At 43.6% G+C, this 17,213-nt stretch overlaps 4 non-coding genes across 4 annotated transcripts; 3 read left to right on the forward strand and 1 right to left on the reverse strand.

Annotated features, from left to right (window-relative positions):
- Positions 1 to 2,129: 2,129 nt before the first annotated feature.
- Trnap-ugg lies at positions 2,130 to 2,201 on the reverse strand. The gene has a single exon. It is a non-coding gene; the product is annotated as a tRNA-Pro (tRNA).
- A 3,087-nt stretch (positions 2,202 to 5,288) lies between these two features.
- On the forward strand, positions 5,289 to 5,362 carry Trnat-agu. The gene has a single exon. It is a non-coding gene; the product is annotated as a tRNA-Thr (tRNA).
- Positions 5,363 to 6,595: 1,233 nt separating this feature from the next.
- On the forward strand, positions 6,596 to 6,677 carry Trnas-uga. The gene has a single exon. It is a non-coding gene; the product is annotated as a tRNA-Ser (tRNA).
- Positions 6,678 to 10,549: 3,872 nt separating this feature from the next.
- On the forward strand, positions 10,550 to 10,621 carry Trnaq-uug. The gene has a single exon. It is a non-coding gene; the product is annotated as a tRNA-Gln (tRNA).
- The last annotated feature ends 6,592 nt before the right edge of the window (positions 10,622 to 17,213 follow it).

Consider the following 17,213-nt stretch of genomic DNA (forward strand, 5'->3'; position numbering starts at 1 on the left):
ACACTTGCCCACAATCCGCATCACTTAGTGTCCGATTATGGGGCAGCGCCATAATCAGTTGATAAGATCCGTAAGCGTGTTTGGGGAAAATGTCACTTCCCACACTCGCACTCGCACTCACACACGCACACATTCTTGTGGAAAACGGTGTGCCCCAAAATGCGCGACGTGTTTCTGCCAGTCGGTCAAAGGGGATCAATAAATTAACGCCCAATCGAAACGGATTCACATTTCATCGGTGTTTCGATAGGGTGGGGTGGGACGAAGAGGAAAAGTAGAGGACGGTGGTATCGAAACTGGCAAAGTATCCTTAAAACCGGAAAACCCGCCTGGATTACAGTGGTGCGTACATCACACAACCAAGCAACACCGAAGCAGGCTGTGAGTTGGGCAAGTGTGTGTGTGGGAAAAGCCAATAAAAACGATTCCCACTGTGCGTATGTGTGAGAGAGAGAGCGAGAGAGTGGGAGTAAGAGAGATGAACAAGAGAGAGAAAAGTACTTTGTGCCTGCTTTGTTCGGTCGGTTTTTGAAGGAGGTACAGACCATACGCACGCCAGAGTATGAATTTTCACACCGTAATGGAGCCGCCTGGTGGTTATGGTGGATGATGGGGATGGAAGAACGCCGCTTAGCGGACGTGTATCGCTGGGTATGGTTGTGATGCGCGCATAAAGGCCTCTGTGTTGGACGGTTGGATAACTTGATTTTCTTCTCATCCGGTGGTACGGGTCAAGCGACGACGACGACGACGACGACTAGGATGAGATTCCGGAAGCGTCACCAATTTTTATTAGTGCGTGTGTGTATGTGTGTTTGAGTGTGTTTCGAGTGGCTTTTCCATTTTATGTGATGTGTATTGCATGATGGAGAATTTTTCTTTGATTTTTGATTGCAAATGACCAATTTCTGTGTCCTATATTTATGTGTTTTCAGTTCATCAGCAATTGCTATATTTAGGATAGTTTTTCAGCTTCATTTTGTTTAAAATAGCAATTAATTCTATTCTTGCATCTTGGTGTTCAAAACTGGACATGGTTTTAGTCATTTATGCTTCTCATAAGATTTTATATGATCATATTTTTCAATTAATTAAACGCATTTTTCGAAAGTATCGGAACTATTTTGTTCATAAATTATTATTATTTAATAATTTCAATTCATCTTATATTTGTTCTTCTTTCTTTTCTTTTCAGCGCTGCAATCTTGGTAAGTGTTGACCTGCAATTTCGGGTTTCTTTGTAGTAATTTACTCTTAACTGCATTGCCTGTCTTGCTGAATGGTTTTGTTACATTTGTTCAATATTTATATCTAGATTTTTGCTTAATTAAACGAATGAATGGTTCAATGGTTACGGAAGCCAAAACTTTATTTTTGCAGTTTTGCAATATTTAAATTAAATGACATTATACAATTACCAACGAATCGCCAACGAGAATCATCATTTCCACCCAACGAATATGGTTTCAAATTCAATTTTTCTAACTTCTTATAAGTTTATTTGCTGTTCTCACAAATTGTAAATTGAACCTGGCAAACATGTTTTGGTAAACTTTGTTTGAATAGCTTTCTGAAAATAGGATAAGCTTGCCAAGCATTTCTCAAAAAAGTTATCGAAGGAAAGCAGTGGGTAACGAATGGGCTAGTGAACTTACTAGTGAGTGATGAGTCTCTGGCAAGTGCTTTTTGCAATGTTTTGAGAAATAATAAACATGATGCTAAAATATATTTCCTTAACATTTAAGTACTTTAGGGTTTGCAGGGTTATTTAACTTTTTATACAAATTGTGTAACAATGGTTTTTCTGCATAACATAGCAGAGCAGTTAGAAATCCTGATATGGATTGAACTTGTAGTGTTGTAGGGGGTAACTTTTGTATTATATATGAAGGGCAAATTATACTGAATTAAACAAACATTATACAAGTAATATTACGAACTTTAAGCTGCTTACATACAAAGCTTCAGAATCAACCCCTCATTCCATCCCCCATCATCAAGAGACTTTCTTCACGTACCTCCTCCACCACTGAAGTGACGATGACTGGCGAAGAGGAGCCTCGCGCCTCCAAAACCTTTCTCATTTGCATTCCATTACTGCTGTTACTTAAAAAGAAAGTGTGTTTACTGGGCTCAACCGGGATTTGAACCCGGGACCTCTCGCACCCAAAGCGAGAATCATACCCCTAGACCATTGAGCCACTTGTAGTAAAGAAACAATAGACCCCAACAGATACCAATTTTCGATCACTATAGTGACACACTTTCACCAGGCGTGCCGAGATAGCCTCACCACCATCAACCTGGGGCGGTACGGGAGGGAGAAAGGGTTGTGCTTGAGCAGGGAGGTGGAACTATCTGGGGTTGGTTGTGTCGTCATCCCAACCCCCGCCAGACCCCACCCCAATCAGTCAATGAGTAAGAGAAACGAAGTCTGCCCACTGATAAAAACAATAGAGAGAACTTAGGTTTGGTTTGGTTGGTCTTCAGCCTGCCAGAAGTATCTTTAGCTGGAGAAGATGCTCCCATTAACTTTGTGCCCTGCTTATTACATTCGCCGATCGGGAGGGGGGGTTGAACCGACAGCGCGCCGTGGCCACCGTGGTTAATTTAAATGAAGCAATGTGGTGTAACAGCAGCAAACATGACCATGGTCAAAGAAATTGACGGAAGCTGCGATGTGCCGTATCTCACCTAATCTCTCTTTTTCCATACACACACACACATACCGTAACGTTCGAGATGACGGTTTCGCTTTGGTTGGCCGTGTCACGTTCGTTAATTTTCCGTTAAATAAAATTACCCTTCGCTCTCGCACTTTGGCTGGCAGCTTCTTCGGCGCTTCTCTAAGCGAAACACGAAGCAAAAAGACCATTTTGGAACTGTGAAGTAAGGTGAGGATTGAAGAAGGTAAAAATTGAAGGGGGGGGGGGGGGGGGTGCAAATATTGTTATGCTACACTGAAGACGATTCGAGCGCGGCACAAGTACAAGACAAGGCAAAGATAAACGATAAAATGAGATTGTACTGGGTGGTGGGACTGGGTGGTAAGCAGGGGGAGGCAGCAGGACAGAAAGTAACGTGCGCGGGTTGGTGGGTCGCGTGAAAGCCCAGTACGGACAGCCCCAGAGAGATAGAGAGAGAGAGACGTTCCGCGGTCCGGAGGAAAATAGATAGATAACTCGTGAAAGTGCCGTTTGGCTCTGCCAGTCGGTCGTTTTGCCCTTCGAATCGAACCGCCTGGTCGCTCCAAAGGAAGTAAAGGAAGAGATATTATTAAACACGTTGCAAAAAAAAAAAATGGTGGCTCCCCATCCACTAGACGAAACCCGGCTTACACAGCCAGGTAGCGGTTTATATTTATGGTGGAATTTGGGTGAATCTTTGTTACGGGAATGAGATTGGTCTTGTTTCCAGTAAATCACAGTGATAGGGAATTGCTGAACGGTTGGTTCGGTAGGGGGTTTTGTTTTTCCCCACGAGAGAATGTTGTTTAATTTGCATTGCATACGTAAATAATAGAATGTTAACAAACTTGTATCCCACGGAAATGGTAAATAATGTTGCAAACACTAACCACTAACGGATGGAAGTTTAATGTTTTAATTTACTTAACTTCACGTTGGATCGTACAAAACAATGGCAGGTTTTTCTCGAACGCCCTTCAAGCTTGATTGCTTGTTAAGGTTGTCGGTTGGAGAAGGGCAATCAAAATAAATTGCCAAGTACAATATTTGTCGAAACAGTCAGCCGCATTGTTTTACTATTGACAGAAGCATGTTTGGTTGATTGTTTCTTGCTGTTCATTAGAAACAAGTAAAGTCAATTAGAGTAAAAAAAAAAACGATTAGGAAATTGAAAAATTGTATTAAATTGTATATACTACTTTTCGGCTTAGATCATCCTTCGAAAACTGATCTCATATATTTACTATTTATTGTTCCAACCTTCCACGACACCGAACAGCCAATTCTCCATCATTGCGCAACTCGATAAAAGGAAAAAAAGTCATCCCGCTTTTCCATCGGTCCATTCTTTTCACCGGCTGCAAATATTAATTGCAACCAAAGCGCGCCCGCGCGCAAGTGAATGGAACTCCGGTGCCGACCAGATCGCCGAGATCTAACACGGTTTCGACACTAAATCAACCCACCATCCCACCCACCCAGCGAGACGACGGGACGGGATCAGTCGGCCTTTGCCAGTTGCATCATAAACACTCGGCTACCCACCCCAAATGAGTGCGAACTGCTGAAGTACGATCTCACCTACTTTCTCCGGGGATCGGCTGGCTGGAATTCATTTTCCTTTCTTCGTTTTCCCCATTACGTGCACGGCGTTGGGGGGTGGTTGGTGGGTACGCTGCGTGCCGGTCTGCTGGCAGGCCGGTTGCTGGAAAGCGAAAACAGCTCCTTGACGGGAAGTGCGTGAGGCTATTAAGCGCACAACGGACAGCGGGGACGACTACCAAAACTAAGCATACGTGCGTGTGCGAATGGAAAATCGAACCCCCGAGTGAGGAGATTAAAATATGGTTCACTCTTCCCATTGTCCGGTTGGTACTAGGGTGAATGATTAATACGTCCCTTGCAGTTTGTGTGTGTGCGGCGGTGTCCGATGCACTTGCTGCGTTGCCACAAGAGCCATGTCTCAAGCTGCGAGACACATTGCAACAAAAACGGGCCAGTGTTGTTTATCGTGTGCCTGGCAGCGTGTGTGATATTCACTCTTAAATAAACTTCATCGGCGTTAGCCGGCGTTGATCCGTTCGAGAACCACCGAGCGTGGGGCAAAGGAGGTGGCCAGGGCCCGAAACATGGGTCCATCATTAATTAGCGGGGGTCATGCCTCTTTCTCACTCGCTCGTGTGCACCCTAAAGCAGAGCATCCACCAACAACGGCAGCTAAGGGTAGCTGCTGTTTGATGATTTGTTGGCCTGCCTTGCACACCGAAAGTAGGGCAACAAAACTGTACAACACCACACGGGGACGCGCTAAGTGAGTTGTGGCGCGTAGTGGTGAGTTGGTTGTTGGTGTATAAAATGAGAGTCGAATGAAATGCATTGTACTGTTGTTTTTTTTCTCTTTGGTGTCTTGTTGTTGTTGTTGATGTGGCCACATCTTGTGGGGAGGGAATTATGCTTCAAATAACTTCTCGCGCTCGGGTTGTTGGGTGAAAGGACAACAACGCTGCTGTTTGTTCTGCAGGTTTGTGTATGCTTTTGTTATTAAAAGATGAAGTGCGAGCGCGATTTTTGGGGAGGAGATACAGTTTCCCTCTTCAACAGGGCGCCGTGGCTTAGTTGGTTAAAGCGCCTGTCTAGTAAACAGGAGATCGTGAGTTCGAATCTCGCCGGAGCCTCATCCATACAAGTAGAGAGAATGGTCACTTCAAACAAATGGGGTGGATTCCTCTGTATGGAAATCTTAACACCTTTTTAAAATTCTACATGGCTACTAATATCATCATAAATGCAAGAAAGATTTAATATTAGCTAGCACATATTTGTATGAATTGTTTATATAGGTACTGTTGTTTATTATAAAAGGAGTGTGTTCCTCAATGTAAGTGTATTATTTGCTACTATTTATCTAATATTTATACTTTATAATCTCTGTATATATTATTCGCTCCGCAACATCATGTGCAAAACTTATATTAGCTGTATACAAACTTATGACCTGCCATTTCATACCTCCTAGACTTAATTTTACCCTTAGTAGGCTAGTCAATACTGCATACGGGGTACGAAGGTCCTGCGAAGCTTATGTAGTTAGCTTTATAGCAATAAAATAGACAGGCTCCGATCTTTTTTCTTCATGCATCCTATCCTTACCTTCCTATGATGTCTCCCTACTGACAGGTCGTTCTAACCTTACAAAAGTTTCCAACAATGTAATTGAAAACAAACATATAAGTTAGCATGCTATAGACATTCTTTGGAGCGAGGTAATACAAGATAAGAGTCATACATTCAAGAATATTCTTACATCATTGAGCAGATTTTAAAATATTTAAATATTTAAATAGCGAAAGGGACGGACCGTCCTTTATGAATAAAAGAAACTATTTTTTTTCTACAAAAGCTTTCAAAATATAATTCTAATATCAAATAGTTTTTTTTGAGAGCTTATTTTTCTTAATGACTAATATGATTTGTAAACCATGTTGGTTAATTAGTTTATACGAGTTATGAATCTTCGATGCGTTAGAATTTATCTGCCTCTTTAATTTATTCAACACATTCCGCATTTGTCTACGAACAATCGAAAATCGACCCGCGCTTCTAGTCAATTAAAAGCTTGAAATAATCGGACCCAAACAATTGTCCGTGTTTACTTGTGAATGGAAAGAATGATAAACGAAATATATAATTCTTCTTTTTAAGCAGACAAATTCTAGTTACATTGGAAATAATAGACTATTGGAAACTCTTTAAGAACCCTTTAAAATAAATTAATAAATAACTTTGTTATAAAGATGAATGATTTCGACTTTTTTAATGATGGAAACCGTTTTTTAGCCCAACACGCATTTCATCTTCTTTTTTTCTCCAGTTGGGAAATTTTCTCCAGTCAGCCCTCCGTCACAACAGCTGTGGTGTCCGAGCGGTTAAGGAGATGGACTTGAAATCCATTGGGTTCTACCCGCACAGGTTCGAATCCTGTCTACAGCGTGCCGTTGGTAATATAAAGCAGCGCGTAAAAGCCGCCTTTTTAATATAAACATATTTCCAAAAGCTATTTTATCAGCAACGCGTAAGGATAACGATTTTAAGTAAGGGAATATGTATGAAAATTATGATAAGGGTTTAACTTAACTTACAACAAGATCGTCGTTTTGATCCAATGTAATTCATAAAATAAACGTTGCAACCCACACGCATTACATTCCACCCAACCGTTCTTAAAGTTCCAGTCAGTCAGACAGCATCGTCGTATGCCGTTTGCTCGCTCAATCGTCCTGAAAACGACCCGTTTTCCTTCCGTAATCGCGTTGAGAAGAAAGTTCAGGGCAAACGGTTTGGTTTGACATTTCCAGAAGGTTCATCATCCTGCCCGGTACTAAAACCACCCACACATCCATACAATCTTTCCTGACCCACACAATGCCGCGTGAGGGCGCTAACGCCCACAAGCCTAGTAGCGAACGCAAGTACGGCGGTATGTTTGTAGAGCAGCACACAACTCCCATTAGGTTGGCCAATCTTCTTCTACTGTGCAATAATTCTATCAACCCACGCGCTGCTACACCTTCACACGCACGGAAATCGGTTCGTATCAGTTCGGAAGAATTGTTTGAAGAGGCTTTGATTCGTCGTAATACAACAGTGATGTGGCCCCGCGGGTTCATTCCTGTTTCTGTCGAATAAACCGAACCGTAGGACGGTGATCCTTGCACACCACGGGTGACGTCGAAATTGGTGGAGCTATTTCCCAGTTCTGTGCCGGCTACCCGGGAATTGCCGGAAATGACTCCAGTGTTAACGCGAAGAAAACGGGGAAAACGAGGAATCGCTTGGAATATTTACCAGCACACAAAAGCTTCGCCCAAGTCTTTCCGAGACCACAACATCCGCAGGTTCAAGAATGGGAATGCAAGTTACCTTTTTTGACATTCGCGTAAAATGGCTGCTCTTTACGGTGCACAGGCGTGTCGGAAAATCCCCAGGAATTCGGGTGAACATTTGTGGTTCTAAAAGCAGGAAGACCTTCCGCAGTCATTATGTTCTGCTTCGTCAGAATTGGTCTTAACAGCTTTTAGTTTCGGTTTTTTTTTTTTTATCAGAAGCTGTTGGTTGACTTACGTGGACAAATTAGAGACAAAACTAGAGCTTAACATCCACTCCCCAAAATGTGGCCATAGACTTATGGATGCGTTCAACAAGCTCTCCAAAATTCGACCTTTTTTCCGGGCCTGGCACAAGATGCATCTGCATCAAACGCGACAGGACCGGCAGTTAAGGTCAACGAACGGGAAGCGATAAACAGCGAAGGAAAACAGTGTGCAGAGCAGGGGCCCTGTTACCGAAGTCCCGAGACCCCATGCTTGGTGAGAGGACGTCTTTTTTTGTTGTTGTTCGTCGTCTCCCTACCGTGTCGTCGCATTCGCATATGTTTACTTGTGTGTAGATGAGAGATACGTTCGGTGTTGTACGCGAGGGTGCATCCGTTGGCCATGGTAGGAAACGAAGGACGGACGGTGTAGAAATCTGCTTAGAGCAAGAATCCAACAAGCCGATACGTACCCGCACCTGCTTCTACGCACCCTACTTTGCCAGTTGTCCTTTCTCCGGTCTCCTTCAGGACGGTTGATGAAAGTGTTGTGAAAGAGCGAGATGGGTAGATAGACATTGAGCGCAACAACGATAGAGATGCAGCACTACGGGGTGCTCGTTAGGAAAGGCTTCTCGCAGAAGGATATCACATCGAAGCGTCCTTTGGAAAACATAGCGTCAACGAAAGAGAGACAGAGAGCGCGTTTGAAAGGAATCGAGAAAGAACGAGAAGAGCGACTTCACTGTTTGCTGCTTCTCACTCGCACGACCCTTCACTCGGGGTAGGACATTAAAGAATGAAGTTTATTGAAAAATCGCTCGTTCGTCCCACAAGTGCGACAATGAAAAGCGGAATATTGAATGAACAAGGGGGGAGTAGAAAAGTGTCCCACCAACGGCAGCAACAGCATATGGATCGATCTGGATGAAAAGGGAAAACATTCTATCGTTCGTTCTCTTTCTATTTCTCTCTCTCTCGCTTCCTCTCGCCACTCGCTCTCCAACAGAGCAGCTTGTTGAAATGCAGTGCAAACGTGATTTCCATCAGGTACGAGCATAACTGCCCCGCGTATACATACGCCACAGGATGGAACAGCAGAACCACACCAGAAGCCGCTTTGGAAATGATGGCATATTATGTTGTGTTTTATTGTGGGTCGATTTTCTAAAGCCGCTTGCAAACTGGTGCCGGTACTGCGTGTTCGTTCGTTCGTTCGTCCGGTTCGTATGCCCGGCTGGACGGAACCGAAGGGACACATGCTGGTGTCATGATGGTGGGTAGTTTGGGATTTTCGGTATTCATTACACTTTTTTCCAATTAAAGCTAAAAGCACCCATACACACTTTCTGCACCCCCGAGGATGAAGGAGCCGAAAATGGGCAGCCAATATTGGGGCCCACCACGCGCTGTATTTAAACGGTGCAATTGAAGTGGCCTTGGTGGGCTTCAGGCTTAAAATGAGGTTTTCAGGAGTTTTCTTTAACTCTTGATTGCTTACCTATTTGCTGTTATCGGATAATCGGGATGCTTTTTACTTCGCTATTAATTTTGGTGCAAGACACAACTTTAAGTGAGCTTTATGCTCAGTTAATATAGAGCCTCCTCGTCTTCAAAACACAGATAAGCAAGGTTCAGGTCCGAATGCTGTCACACCTTTCCGGACATTGACAGCGTGTCAAGTGACATCCGGCGAAGGGGGCATCATCACTTGCTGTTGGACACAATCAATTCGACACCTTATGAGAGCGACCACCATCATCAGCATCATCATCCTACCAACCACCGCCACCGGCCGAATCATCCACCCATTAACAAGGGAGGAGGTTGTTTAACATACCACCGAATGGGCCCCTCTAGTAAACTCGCTTTTCCTTTCGGCCTTTTTTTCTCGCTGCGTTGGCCCGGCTAGAACCACCCCTTCACCTCGCGCCGGTTTACCATACGTCGACCCGTCGAGGATAAACTCGATTATAGCAGCCGGATTTTATGGTATTTGCCATCGTCGGTATCGTCCTGCGGTATCGTCACAGTGCCGACGATGTGTTAAAGAATCGGTTCCCTGCGCCATTGACGAGAGCGACGAACAACCAAACCAAGGGGTCCACCCTTTACCGCGATTCTTCGGAACCGTTCCCAGCAGTGTGGAAGGATAAGGCAGCAGCAGTAGCAGCAGAAGAAGAAAAAAGTAGTCGGAAAAACAACCATCAGGTCGGGTCCTTGACGATTCCTGGGGTTTTGGTCGACGGTGTGTTGTTATCCTCCTTTCTGCTTGATGGTTGAATTCTGGCAAATGTTTTGGGAAATTTGTTTTTATGTATGTCTCCCGAACTTCCTTCTTCAAAGGATAACGCTTTGAATGTATTTGTAGTAGATTTGGTTTGCCGTCAGGGTGCGAGTGTAGTAGTTTAATTCAGCTTTATTTCTTGTCCAAGAAAGTAGGATTTATGTGTGAGTTAATCGGAAAAATACATCTGAACAAGGTGTCGCGAAAGAGAGGGGGGTTTTGATTTAAATCATATCGTAAACATAGCAAATTACCCAACAAAAATTGTGTTTACACGACCAGTTTCATTGCAAAATTATTTAACAAAATGTAACAAAATCTACGAAGCCTACTAACCGTGAAACAATGGCAGCAAATAGCATTAAACAATCCGATAAAGCCTACGCACATACCTGCTTGTATGTGGGTCTTGCTGTTGAAGTGGAAGGGGTTACGGCTGTGTTTCAACAGGTGCTGGCTGATTCCAGTCGCTGGAACTCTCGAACCGGTTCCATGGTGTAATGGTTAGCACTCAGGACTTTGAATCCTGCGATCCGAGTTCAAATCTCGGTGGAACCTTTCATTTTTGAAGATCTTCTTTTGTTTGATAGTTAAATGAAGATTTTAGCAATACGGCCAGGCCGTTCTTTATGAATAAAAAAAAAAAATGAAGATTTTGTGCATATTGTTGTAATATTACTACCGAAGGTAATTGAGAGAGGAGTGTTTATAGTAAGAAGAGCAACTTTTACAGTGGTGGTGTATGCATATTATTTGGTTTGGTTTATATTAATAACAATATGTTTGAATTTCATGTAACATATTACATTTTTCATGTATTCTTTTTATTCATAATTTAGTTAAAAGTAAGACTGTTTAACAACTTGATAAGCAGTTATTTTATATCTGTTTCATTTGTTTGATTTTTTTTGTTCTAGTATATCTTCTAGCTTATCTATTTAAAACTGTTATCTGTTATACTTGTTATGTTTCTCATTTTGTTTGCTTCTCTTTTTGTTTCATTATTTTTGTATATATTTTAAAGTTTTGCTATAAAATTTCAATATATTTGTCGTTCTTAAACCCCTTATAACCTATATCTTTCCCTCGCTTTATCGAAACGTTTACAGTCGAGCATAACGTGATTGATCATTTCTATCTAATTAGATTGGATTTAAACCTCATAAACAGCATGAAATCTATATCTCTTACCTACCAATTCCCTGTGTTCGTATGTTAACACACGTAAAACGCACATACAAACACTTGGCTAGCCTCATCCTTCCCATGTCTCATCGGACGATCACACGAGCCTGCGTTCAGGAATTCCCGGGACAATTAATCTCCCACCACACAGAGAATCACACAGTCCTCAGTATAGACGAGAAAGCAACATAATAAACAAAAAAATCGATCCAGTCACAGAACGGAAGGTAGGGTGATAGGTACACGTTTTTGCCTCAAAATTTTTTGTTTGGTTCTCCTTCAAACTGTTCGAAAAGTTTGTTCGCATCGACAAACGGAGCTTTTTCACATCTCGGCCGGCCAAGCCAGTTCGGTGTCTCTCTCTCTCTCTCTCTCTCACACACTCGTCATTCGATATTTCTTTGGTGGAAGATTTTGGCTAACCATTCGTGCTGCCAGAGGACGACGATGGCAGATGCGCCAGGGCAGTTTTGTTCTTGTTCTCCACCCCAAGTTGCAACAACCAACCCCCGAGGCAGCGAAGAACGCAACTCAACCAAAATTTCGTCCTCTCTCGCCATCATCAGCATCTTGGGCATCCCAGCAATAAGCGGGACCCTCTCGGTGTACGTGTCAGTAGGTCTGAGAAGTAGCAGCAAAAAATCGGTCTTCAAATCGAGAGGACCTTAGAGAAGGACGCGTACAGCAGCAACAACAACAAGCAAGGAAGGAAGGATCACACACCGCGTCTATCGGGGTCATTCACATCGACGACCCTATTGCCCGTGCTGCAGACCGTACACAACGTACATGTGTGTGCACGCGCTTTGGGCGCGCGATCTTTTAATCTTGCCCGTTCCTTTTCTCTCGTTCGCGTTCCAATTCTCGAGCCTTACTTTGCCACCTTGTCCGTCCGTTTGGACGCATCCAGCCGTCCCAGAATTTTCCATCCATCTTCCGATTAGTTCGAAGAAATTAATCTTGCACCGACCGAACGGAATGGAATGGAAGAACCCACCGACGAAGGCATGTGGGCAACAAGAACATCTCGGCGATCTCACTTGATCGTCTCACGATCATCTCATCAGCTCAACTCATTTCAACTCACCAGCCAGCCTACGCTTTTCCTCACATTCTCTCTGCCGCTAGCATTCGTGTTTCGCGTTTGCTTGTCTTTTCACTCCATTCAATCCGTGTTGGTTCCTTTTTTTATTGCTTTTTTTCGGCTCCATTTCTGAATGCCATTTTACTACACGGTGCTGTCTGTCTGGCTGGCTGTGTGTGTTGTTTTAGCAATGGGATGTTGCTTATTACGTGCCGTTCTTAGTTAGTTTTTAGCGGGCGATACGTTTTTTTTGTTTGCGTTCCCAGACACCAATAACTCCTTAGTTTTTTTTTTTTCGAGACGTTTGTTGAACTTGTCTAACACCAATCAGGCAGGGTATGGGAGAAAGACAAAAGATTTTATCAACATTTAGCACGGTTTTTCCTGCTAAACGTGTTCGGCACTGCTTCGTGGCAATCGGATACCTTTTTTGTTTGGCCATGGGAGTGCGTTCTATGGGCCCAACTGTCTTCGCGAATCCTTTGCGTTCGCTGGGTGGTCCAGTGTGCAATGGCTAGTGCCCAGCCAGAAGCCCTTTAAATCGTGGCCATTATACCGTGCCTTTTAATGAATGGGATTAGAGCGTTCCCGAGGCAAAAGGGTGCCGGACCGAAATGCTTAAATTGCGCATCGGCAAACCTGAAACTCTCACGTGTGGATTGGAATGTTCTAGAAGGAATATATTTCTTAAATTTGTGTTAAAGTGTCCTGTGACTACTGAGGATCTCACTGGCCAACTAAACCGGCTAAGAGAATAACTAGCAAAATAATTAATCTTCTCGCCTTAAATAGAACGGAATTTGGTCTCCGTCGCCTTCGAGGCCTGTATAAGTCTCTAGTTGGAAAATTCCTGGAACTTAAGCTGTCCCGAAACAAAGGCCGTTCAGCATGTGTGTGAGTGCGTAAAGGCCGTCCGGGCGTAAAAGGTGTAATAGAGGCCCAACATCAATGAAATTCTCGGACCATGTCGTTCCGTCCGCCAGCCCATGCTGTGAAAGCCCAACGAAGTGCGGCATACTTGAGATGTTTTTTCCCATCGATTTAAGCTGCCGATCGTTGATCATTTTTCATCGCGCAGGGAACGAACGCCACCCCAAACCTCACACACCTGTCTGTGGGGAGCTGTCGTGGATCGTGGGATCATCAGAGACGACCGGGGCCATTCATCCAACATTCCTTACTGTCCCGCTGTCTACCTATCCACACACGCACACAATCGGAACGGAATCGATCGGTGGCCCCATCCTGATCGTTGCGTTGGGCGTTGGGATTTGGACTTCATTCGTCGTGGTGTGGTAAATAAAGCAACGCAATGACTTCTTACTTTGGCCTTCTCGACCGTGAGCCCCAAAAAGAACTGGAACAACAATTTTTCATCACTAATCTTCCCATAAGGGCGTTGGTTGGTTTGTTCCTTCCCGCTGGTGCCATGAACCGGTAAAGCTGATTCACCAGAAGGCAAGCGTACGAAATTGCGCCGATAAACGTAGAATGCGTACGCGGCGGCGGTATCATTCATTCTCCACTTTGCCTCTATACATGCCTTCTCTCTGTTTCTCTTTTCTTTTGGAGGAAATAGAGGTCACTTTTGTCCGTCAAAGTGTGTGTTTGTGTTTTTTTCTTGTGTGTTTTGTCCGGTCGTTGTTTGGTTGGCTCTTGGGTTCCGTGTCCGTACGGATCGTGTAATCGTGACGTGATGGTACCATTCCCTATCCGCCGTCTTCTGCCTCATGAATATTATCCATCAAAGCCAGAACTGTTGAGGCACTGGTGGAAGGAAAACTGTGTTTTACATCTGGACCGTGGCTAAGCAAACAAGAATGATGATGATGATGATGATTGGGCTGTTGGGATGATGAACAGTACTGGAGAAACGACCAATTCGACGGTTGTATGGTTACGGTCGAATACATTCTTAAGACCATCTTCAATGATCGGGTTGGAACGTAATCCCCTTTTTCTTGGATCATATTGAGGCTTTACAGATATCGAAGGACACATGTGTGTGCGACTGCTGATGAGGGTGTTTGAGCAGAGCGGTGTTGCCTCGAAGGTGATAAATTAAAGCACATTTATGAAAATAATACTTTAAGAAGATTTTTGTCCAACATTTGATTTGCGGAACGAATGGAAAATATACTCATGCTTAATGTTGAAACTTATTTTACGCTGAATTATTGCGCGTCGCTTACCTTCATGAGGTCGGCTAGGTGTACTTGAACGTTAAAGTGTACAATGCTGATCGTTTTTGATAGCACAGAACAGTAGTAGAGCAACAACTTCTATGTGAACGCAACATTAAGAGGATTGTATGGAAGAAGAACGAGGCAAACGATATTCTCTAATGTGGTATGGTACAAAAATAACTAAATGAGAGTCTTTGTGAATCAGGAATAATTTTCTCTAAATCGTGTTTTTGTGTAGAGAAAACTCACATCAGTCTACTTAAAACATAATTTAAAACAATTCAAAAAAAAGTTAATAATTCTCATGCAGGACAACAACCGGTTTCTTTTCAGTGGCAATTGGGTCGTGCTGCAAATAATCGACCACATCAACTACGCGCTACTAGCTTTTGTACGAGTTTATGGTTTATGGATATTGTTACTGTTTGTTTTTTAAAGGAAAAGCAATCTTATTCAAGTACTTATGCTGTACTTAACCAATTTATCTATATAATTCAGTAACCTAAACTATCACAGTAAGTGAAGGCGTTTCATATTTTATGCTGGCTTTTCTTGTCTACAGCTAGTCAATTTCAAAATAATCATGGTGATCATGATGATGGTGGACCAATTTTTGCGTCTAAAGTTATCCATCTGTGACACATTGTTTAAAACGGAGCTTCTTTAGTTGATAGATATTGATATTTATGCAACTTTTTGTGTATTAAAATAATTTATGTTTAGTTGAGAGTTATTGCTTGCTGTTGAAGTGCTGAAATAAAGCTTATGGCAGTAAAATGTTACTGCCACATAAATTAGTGCGTTGTTATGTGCATGAGAATGTTTGATAAAACGAGGTATTTTTCTGCTTTTCCAGCTTAATCAAAGAATCACACCCTTATGAGCTGGAAATGATCTGGGCGGTTAACTTGGTATGTTCTGAAAAAATATAGCAAGCTTTTAAGAAGCGCTTTTGCACGAAAATAATCACCAAACAACCCACCAACACCACTGAACGAACTGACTTGTTTTATATGAGGCTGAGAAAAGCGATTAGAAAAATAATCCCTCTTTAACCCTTAGCACACAACCCACCCATAGAACCGATTTGTTTTAATTATGTACCAGGCGGAAGGGCGAGTGAGGAAAAAAGAGAGGGGCAAGTTGTTTGATACTGTAAAAGATTTTAAAACCATCGCCAGTTAAATCGTCAATCCTCCGCGGTAATACGGGGCAGCGTTGAGGAGGCAGCGATATAAAAGTGCGATGAAAATCGTAAAATCATACTCGCGTGGTGCACCGTTACGCTTTATGATGGTGTGTCTTTCTGTTCTGGTTTTACGATGGGAAAAGCCGGTGGCTTCCGACGACGATGATGATGATGGGCCCTTGTCAGCGTTTATGAACCTTCTACCAAAGGGTGGTGTGTGTGTGTGTGTGGATGTGTGTGTGTGTGTGTGTGTGTGTGTGTGTGTGTGTGTGTGGCGTGGTGACAGATGGAAGGGTTTCCTTAATTAGTTAGTCGAACAATTGTATAAAATGCCTTGTTTCTCTACAAAATATAGCAACAAAATTATCCATCGATTGTCGTATCGATTGCAACTGTCACTTGATTCACGGCCTACTGCTACTAAGCAAAAAAAAAAAAAACAAAAACTGCCACCGACAGGCGACGGGCGTTTGTGCAGCGTTATAGCGTCAGCGTAAAACCACCAAGAAGAGTTGTTTTGCGGCGCGGTTTACAACGTTTTGCAATCGCCATCGACCCTTGAAACGAATTTTCCCTTTTCCGAAGGGCAATTGCGCGCCACCAACCACCGCGACGTTTTCCTCTCCGTTCTGCTTGTGCTTACCGCTGAAAAGGGGCAAACTGCTGCTACTACTACTAGTGCTGCCAGTTACTGATAGTGGTCGTAGTAACCACAGATGAAGCAGTGTAGCAGCAGCAGCCAGTAGTAATAGAGAAACGGAATCTATCTCCTCGAACCTGCCCGACCCCGAAGATTAATATACCGGTGCAGCCCCAGCGTCAGGCGAGGGGACATTAGGGGGGGAGGGATGAAAATTAATGAAAATTTTCTGAAACCTCCAACCCTGGTCTTTCAACTCCCCCTCTGAAAAACTCACCCGCCGTGATCCGTTATTTGTCATCGTCCCCACGTACATGACGATTCCTTCACCAAAAGCGAGAAGGAAATAGCCGCCGTAGCCTTAATATCTGTCTCTGTGTGCGTTCGCGCACCCGACCGAAGAACAACGAGGTGAAGGTGAAAGTTACAAAGTTGTGTGTGGACACACACCGTAAATGAGGGGTTGATATTGACTGGCTCCCCATCCCCATCGGTGTGGTGGAACAAAAATGGCGAGCGGGCGGCAGCGACTGAGCAGAGAGGGTTGCTGCTTTTGGGAGCGAGAGAGACTGTGCTTTGTCAATGCGATCGTGCGCGCGTGTGTGCACACGCGTTGGGCCTACACGACACGCGCGAAACGAGAGCGAAATGTGAGAGCGAGAATGAAGTCACAGCGAAAGAGATTAAGTGAAGGTGAGCAGCGATGCGGGCGTGAGAGAGCGAGAGTGAGAGCGCAATAGGGAAACGCATGGCGGCACAATTGAAAACGGTGTCATTTAAATGTGGACAGTGTGAGGAAAGAGGAGCGAAGGTTTACAGGGGGGGGTAAAATAGAAACAATAGGGCATGCCGGCGTCGTCTAAGTT

The sequence above is a fragment of the Anopheles stephensi genome, chromosome 2 (genome assembly GCF_013141755.1).
Source record: "Anopheles stephensi strain Indian chromosome 2, UCI_ANSTEP_V1.0, whole genome shotgun sequence".
Taxonomy (NCBI): Eukaryota; Metazoa; Arthropoda; class Insecta; order Diptera; family Culicidae; genus Anopheles; species Anopheles stephensi.